Source organism: Chiloscyllium punctatum, unplaced genomic scaffold, assembly GCF_047496795.1.
Source record: "Chiloscyllium punctatum isolate Juve2018m unplaced genomic scaffold, sChiPun1.3 scaffold_54, whole genome shotgun sequence".
In the NCBI taxonomy this organism is placed as follows: domain Eukaryota; kingdom Metazoa; phylum Chordata; class Chondrichthyes; order Orectolobiformes; family Hemiscylliidae; genus Chiloscyllium; species Chiloscyllium punctatum.
Window position 1 is genome coordinate 4,772,824 of NW_027309789.1, and position 6,000 is coordinate 4,778,823.

Below are 6,000 nucleotides of genomic sequence, written 5' to 3' on the forward strand. Positions count from 1 at the left end.
CAGCCCCTCTGTTTCTCGCCCTCTGTTTCTGCTCCTCTGTTTCTCGCCCTCTGTTTCTGCCCCTCTGTTTCTCGCCCTCTGTTTCAGCCCCTCTGTTTCTCGCCCTCTGTTTCAGCCCCTCTGTTTCAGGCTCTCTGTTTCAGCCCATCTGTTTCAGCCCCTCTGTTTCAGCCCCTCTGTTTCAGCCCCTCTGATTCAGTACCTTCGTTTCTCGCCCTCTGTTTCAGCCCCTCTGTTTCAGCCCCTCTGATTCAGCCCGTCTGATTCAGCCCCTCTGTTTCTCGCCCTCTGTTTCAGCCCCTCTGATTCAGCCCCTCTGTTTCTCGCCCTCTGTTTCTCGCCCTCTGTTTCTGCCCCTCTGTTTCAGCCCCACTGTTTCAGCCCCTCTGTTTTTTGCCTTCTGTTTCAGCCCCTCTGTTTCAGCCCCTCAGTTTCAGCCCCTCCGATTCAGCCCCTCTGTTTCAGCCCCTCTGGTTCAGCCCCTCTGTTTCAGCCCCTCTGTTTCTCGCCCTTTGTTTCACCCCTCTGTTTGTCGCCCTTGTTTCAGCCCCTCTGTTTCTCGCCCTCTGTTTCAGCCCCTCAGTTTCAGCCCCTCTGTTTCAGCCCCTCTGTTTCTCGCCCTCTGTTTCAGCCCCTCTGTTTCTTGCCCTCTGTTTCATCCCCTCTGTTTCAGCCCCTCTGTTTCTCGCCCTCTGTTTCAGCCCCTCTGTTTCTCGCCCTCTGTTTCAGCCCCTCTGTTTCTCGCCTTCTGTTTCAGCCCCTCTGATTCAGCCCCTCTGTTTCAGCCCCTCTGATTCAGCCCCTCTGATTCAGCCCCTCTGTTTCTCGCCCTCTGTTTCAGCCCCTCTGTTTCAGCCCTTCTGTTTCAGCCACTCGGTTTCAGCCCCTCTGTTTCTTGCCCTCTGTTTCAGCCCCTCTGTTTCTCGCCCTCTGTTTCAGCCCCTCTGTTTCTCGCCCTCTGTTTCAGCCTCTCTGTTTCGCACTCTCTGTTTCAGCCCCTCTGTTTCAGCCCCTCTGTTTCTCGCCCTCTGTTTCTGCTCCTCTGTTTCTCGCCCTCTGTTTCTGCCCTTCTGTTTCTCGCCCTCTGTTTCAGCCCCTCTGTTTCTCGCCCTCTGTTTCAGCCCCTCTGTTTCAGGCTCTCTGTTTCAGCCCATCTGTTTCAGCCCCTCTGTTTCAGCCCCTCTGTTTCAGCCCCTCTGATTCAGTACCTTCGTTTCTCGCCCTCTGTTTCAGCCCCTCTGTTTCAGCCCCTCTGATTCAGCCCGTCTGATTCAGCCCCTCTGTTTCTCGCCCTCTGTTTCAGCCCCTCTGATTCAGCCCCTCTGTTTCTCGCCCTCTGTTTCTCGCCCTCTGTTTCTGCCCCTCTGTTTCAGCCCCACTGTTTCAGCCCCTCTGTTTTTTGCCTTCTGTTTCAGCCCCTCTGTTTCAGACCCTCAGTTTCAGCCCCTCCGATTCAGCCCCTCTGTTTCAGCCCCTCTGGTTCAGCCCCTCTGTTTCAGCCCTTCTGTTTCTCGCCCTTTGTTTCACCCCTCAGTTTGTCGCCCCCTGTTTCAGCCCCTCTGTTTGTCGCCCTGTGTTTCTGCCCCTCTGTTTCAGCCCCTCTGATTCAGACCCTCTGTTTCTCGCCCTCTGTTTCTCGCCCTCTGTTTCTGCCCCTCTGTTTCAGCCCCAATGTTTCAGCCCCTCTGTTTTTTGCCTTCTGTTTCAGCCCCTCTGTTTCAGCCCCTCTGTTTCAGCCCCTCTGGTTCAGCCCCTCTGTTTCAGCCCTTCTGTTTCTCGCCCTTTGTTTCACCCCTCAGTTTGTCGCCCCCTGTTTCAGCCCCTCTGTTTGTCGCCCTGTGTTTCTGCCCCTCTGTTTCAGCCCCTCTGATTCAGACCCTCTGTTTCTCGCCCTCTGTTTCTCGCCCTCTGTTTCTGCCCCTCTGTTTCAGCCCCAATGTTTCAGCCCCTCTGTTTTTTGCCTTCTGTTTCAGCCCCTCTGTTTCAGCTCCTCTGTTTCTCGCCCACTGTTTCAGCCCCTCTGTTTCTTGCCCTCTGTTTCATCCCCTCTGTTTCAGCCCCTCTGTTTCTCGCCCTCTGTTTGTGGCCCTCTGTTTCTCGCCCTCTGTTTCAGCCCCTCTGTTTCTCGCCTTCTGTTTTAGCCCCTCTGATTCAGCCCCTCTGTTTCAGCCCCTCTGATTCAGCCCCTCGGATTCAGCCCCTCTGTTTCTCGCCCTCTGTTTCAGCCCCTCTGTTTCAGCCCTTCTGTTCCAACCACTCGGTTTCAGCCCCTCTGTTTCTCGCCCTCTGTTTCAGCCCCTCTGATTCAGCCCCTCTGTTTCTCGCCCTCTGTTTCAGCCCCTCTGTTTCTCGCCCTCTGTTTCAGCCCCTCTGTTTCATGCTCTCTGTTTCAGCCCATCTGTTTCAGCCCCTCTGTTTCAGCCCCTCTGTTTCAGCCCCTCTGATTCAGTACCTTCGTTTCTCGCCCTCTGTTTCAGCCCTTCTGTTCCAACCACTCGGTTTCAGCCCCTCTGTTTCTCGCCCTCTGTTTCAGCCCCTCTGATTCAGCCCCTCTGTTTCTCATCCTCTGTTTCAGCCCCTCTGTTTCTCGCCATCTGTTTCAGCCCCTCTGTTTCTCGCCCTCTGTTTCAGCCCCTCTGTTTCAGCCCCTCTGTTTCAGCCCCTCTGTTTCAGCCCCTCTGTTTCTCGCCCTCTGTTTCAGCCCCTCTGTTTCTCACCGTCTGTTTCAGCACCTCTGTTTCAGCCCCTCTGTTTCTCGCCCTCTGTTTCAGCCCCTCTGTTTCTCGCCCTCTGTTTCAGCCCCTCTGATTCAGCCCCTCTGTTTCTCGCCCTCTGTTTCAGCCCCTCTGTTTCTCGCCATCTGTTTCAGCCCCTCTGTTTCTCGCCCTCTGTTTCAGCCCCACTGTTTCAGCCCCTCTGTTTCAGCCCCTCTGTTTCTCGCCCTCTGTTTCAGCCCCTCTGTTTCTCGCCCTCTGTTTCAGCCTCTCTGTTTCTCGCCCACTGTTTCAGCCCCTCTGTTTCAACCCCTCTGATTCAGCCCCTCTGTTTCAGCCCCTCTGTTTCTCGCCCTCTGTTTCAGCCCCTCTGATTCAGCCCGTCTGTTTCAGCCCCTCTGATTCAGCCCCTCTGTTTCAGCCCCTCTATTTCAGCCCCTCTGTTTCAGCCCCTCTGTTTCAGGCTCTCTGTTTCAGCCCGTCTGTTTCAGCCCCTCTGTTTCAGCCCCTCTGTTTCAGCCCCTCTGATTCAGTACCTTCGTTTCTCGCCCTCTGTTTCAGCCCCTCTGTTTCAGCCCCTCTGATTCAGCCCGTCTGATTCAGCCCCTCTGTTTCTCGCCCTCTGTTTCAGCCCCTCTGATTCAGCCCCTCTGTTTCTCGCCCTCTGTTTCTCGCCCTCTGTTTCTGCCCCTCTGTTTCAGCCCCACTGTTTCAGCCCCTCTGTTTCTTGTCCTCTGTTTCAGCCCCTCTGTTTCAGCCCCTCTGTTTCAGCCCCTCCGATTCAGACCTTCTTTTTCAGCCCCTCTGGTTCAGCCCCTCTGTTTCAGCCCCTCTGTTTCTCGCCCTTTGTTTCACCCCTCTGTTTGTTGCCCTCTGTTTCAGCCCCTCTGTTTCTCGCCCTCTGTTTCAGCCCCTCTGTTTCAGCCCCTCTGTTTCAGCCCCTCTGTTTCTCGCCCTCTGTTTCAGCCCCTCTGTTTCTTGCCCTCTGTTTCATCCCCTCTGTTTCAGCCCCTCTGTTTCTCGCCCTCTGTTTCTGGCCCTCTGTTTCTCGCCCTCTGTTTCAGCCCCTCTGTTTCTCGCCCTCTGTTTCAGCCCCTCTGTTTCTCGCCCTCTGTTTCAGCCCCTCTGTTTCTCGCCATCTGTTTCAGCCCCTCTGTTTCTCGCCCTCTGTTTCAGCCCCTCTGATTCAGTACCTTCGTTTCTCGCCCTCTGTTTCAGCCCCTCTGTTTCAGCCCCTCTGATTCAGCCCGTCTGATTCAGCCCCTCTGTTTCTCGCCCTCTGTTTCAGCCCCTCTGATTCAGCCCCTCTGTTTCTCGCCCTCTGTTTCTCGCCCTCTGTTTCTGCCCCTCTGTTTCAGCCCCACTGTTTCAGCCCCTCTGTTTCTTGCCCTCTGTTTCAGCCCCTCTGTTTCAGCCCCTCTGTTTCAGCCCCTCCGATTCAGCCCCTCTGTTTCAGCCCCTCTGGTTCAGCCCCTCTGTTTCAGCCCCTCTGTTTCTCGCCCTTTGTTTCACCCCTCTGTTTGTTGCCCTCTGTTTCAGCCCTTCTGTTTCTCGCCCTCTGTTTCAGCCCCTCTGTTTCAGCCCCTCTGTTTCAGCCCCTCTGTTTCTCGCCCTCTGTTTCAGCCCCTCTGTTTCTTGCCCTCTTTTTCATCCCCTCTGTTTCAGCCCCTCTGTTTCTCGCCCTCTGTTTCTGGCCCTCTGTTTCTCCCCCTCTGTTTCAGCCCCTCTGTTTCTCGCCCTCTGTTTCAGCCCCTCTGATTCAGCCCCTCTGTTTCTCGCCCTCTGTTTCAGCCCCTCTGTTTCTCGCCATCTGTTTCAGCCCCTCTGTTTCTCGCCCTCTGTTTCAGCCACTCTGTTTCAGCCCCTCTGTTTCAACCCCTCTGTTTCTCGCCCTCTGTTTCAGCCCCTCTGTTTCTCACCCTCTGTTTCAGCCTCTCTGTTTCTCGCCCTCTGTTTCAGCCCCTCTGTTTCAACCCCTCTGATTCAGCCCCTCTGTTTCAGCCCCTCTGTTTCTCGCCCTCTGTTTCAGCCCCTCTGATTCAGCCCGTCTGTTTCAGCCCCTCTGATTCAGCCCCTCTGTTTCAGCCCCTCTATTTCAGCCCCTCTGTTTCAGCCCCTCTGTTTCAGGCTCTCTGTTTCAGCCCATCTGTTTCAGCCCCTCTGTTTCAGCCCCTCTGTTTCAGCCCCTCTGATTCAGTACCTTCGTTTCTCGCCCTCTGTTTCAGCCCCTCTGTTTCAGCCCCTCTGATTCAGCCCGTCTGATTCAGCCGCTCTGTTTCTCGCCCTCTGTTTCAGCCCCTCTGATTCAGCCCCTCTGTTTCTCGCCCTCTGTTTCTCGCCCTCTGTTTCTGCCCCTCTGTTTCAGCCCCACTGTTTCAGCCCCTCTGTTTTTTGCCTTCTGTTTCAGCCCCTCTGTTTCAGCCCCTCAGTTTCAGCCCCTCCGATTCAGCCCCTCTGTTTCAGCCCCTCTGGTTCAGCCCCTCTGTTTCAGCCCCTCTGTTTCTCGCCCTTTGTTTCACCCCTCTGTTTGTCGCCCTCTGTTTCAGCCCCTCTGTTTCTCGCCCTCTGTTTCAGCCCCTCTGTTTCAGCCCCTCTGTTTCAGCCCCTCTGTTTCTCGCCCTCTGTTTCAGCCCCTCTGTTTCTTGCCCTCTGTTTCTTCCCCTCTGTTTCAGCCCCTCTGTTTCTCGCCCTCTGTTTGTGGCCCTCTGTTTCTCGCCCTCTGTTTCAGCCCCTCTGTTTCTCGCCTTCTGTTTTAGCCCCTCTGATTCAGCCCCTCTGTTTCAGCCCCTCTGATTCAGCCCCTCGGATTCAGCCCCTCTGTTTCTCGCCCTCTGTTTCAGCCCCTCTGTTTCAGCCCTTCTGTTTCAACCACTCGGTTTCAGCCCCTCTGTTTCTTGCACTCTGTTTCAGCCCCTCTGTTTCTCGCCCTCTGTTTCAGCCCCTCTGTTTCTCGCCCTCTGTTTCAGCCCCTCTGTTTCGCACTCTCTGTTTCAGCCCCTCTGTTTCAGCCCCTCTGTTTCTCGCCCTCTGTTTCTGCTCCTCTGTTTCTCGCCCTCTGTTTCAGCCCCTCTGTTTCTCGCCCTCTGTTTCTGCCCCTCTGTTTCTCGCCCTCTGTTTCAGCCCCTCTGTTTCTCGCCTTCTGTTTCAGCCCCTCTGATTCAGGCCCTCTGTTTCAGCCCCTCTGATTCAGCCCCTCTGATTCAGCCCCTCTGTTTCTCGCCCTCTGTTTCAGCCCCTCTGTTTCAGCCCTTCTGTTTCAGCCACTCGGTTTCAGCCCCTCTGTTTC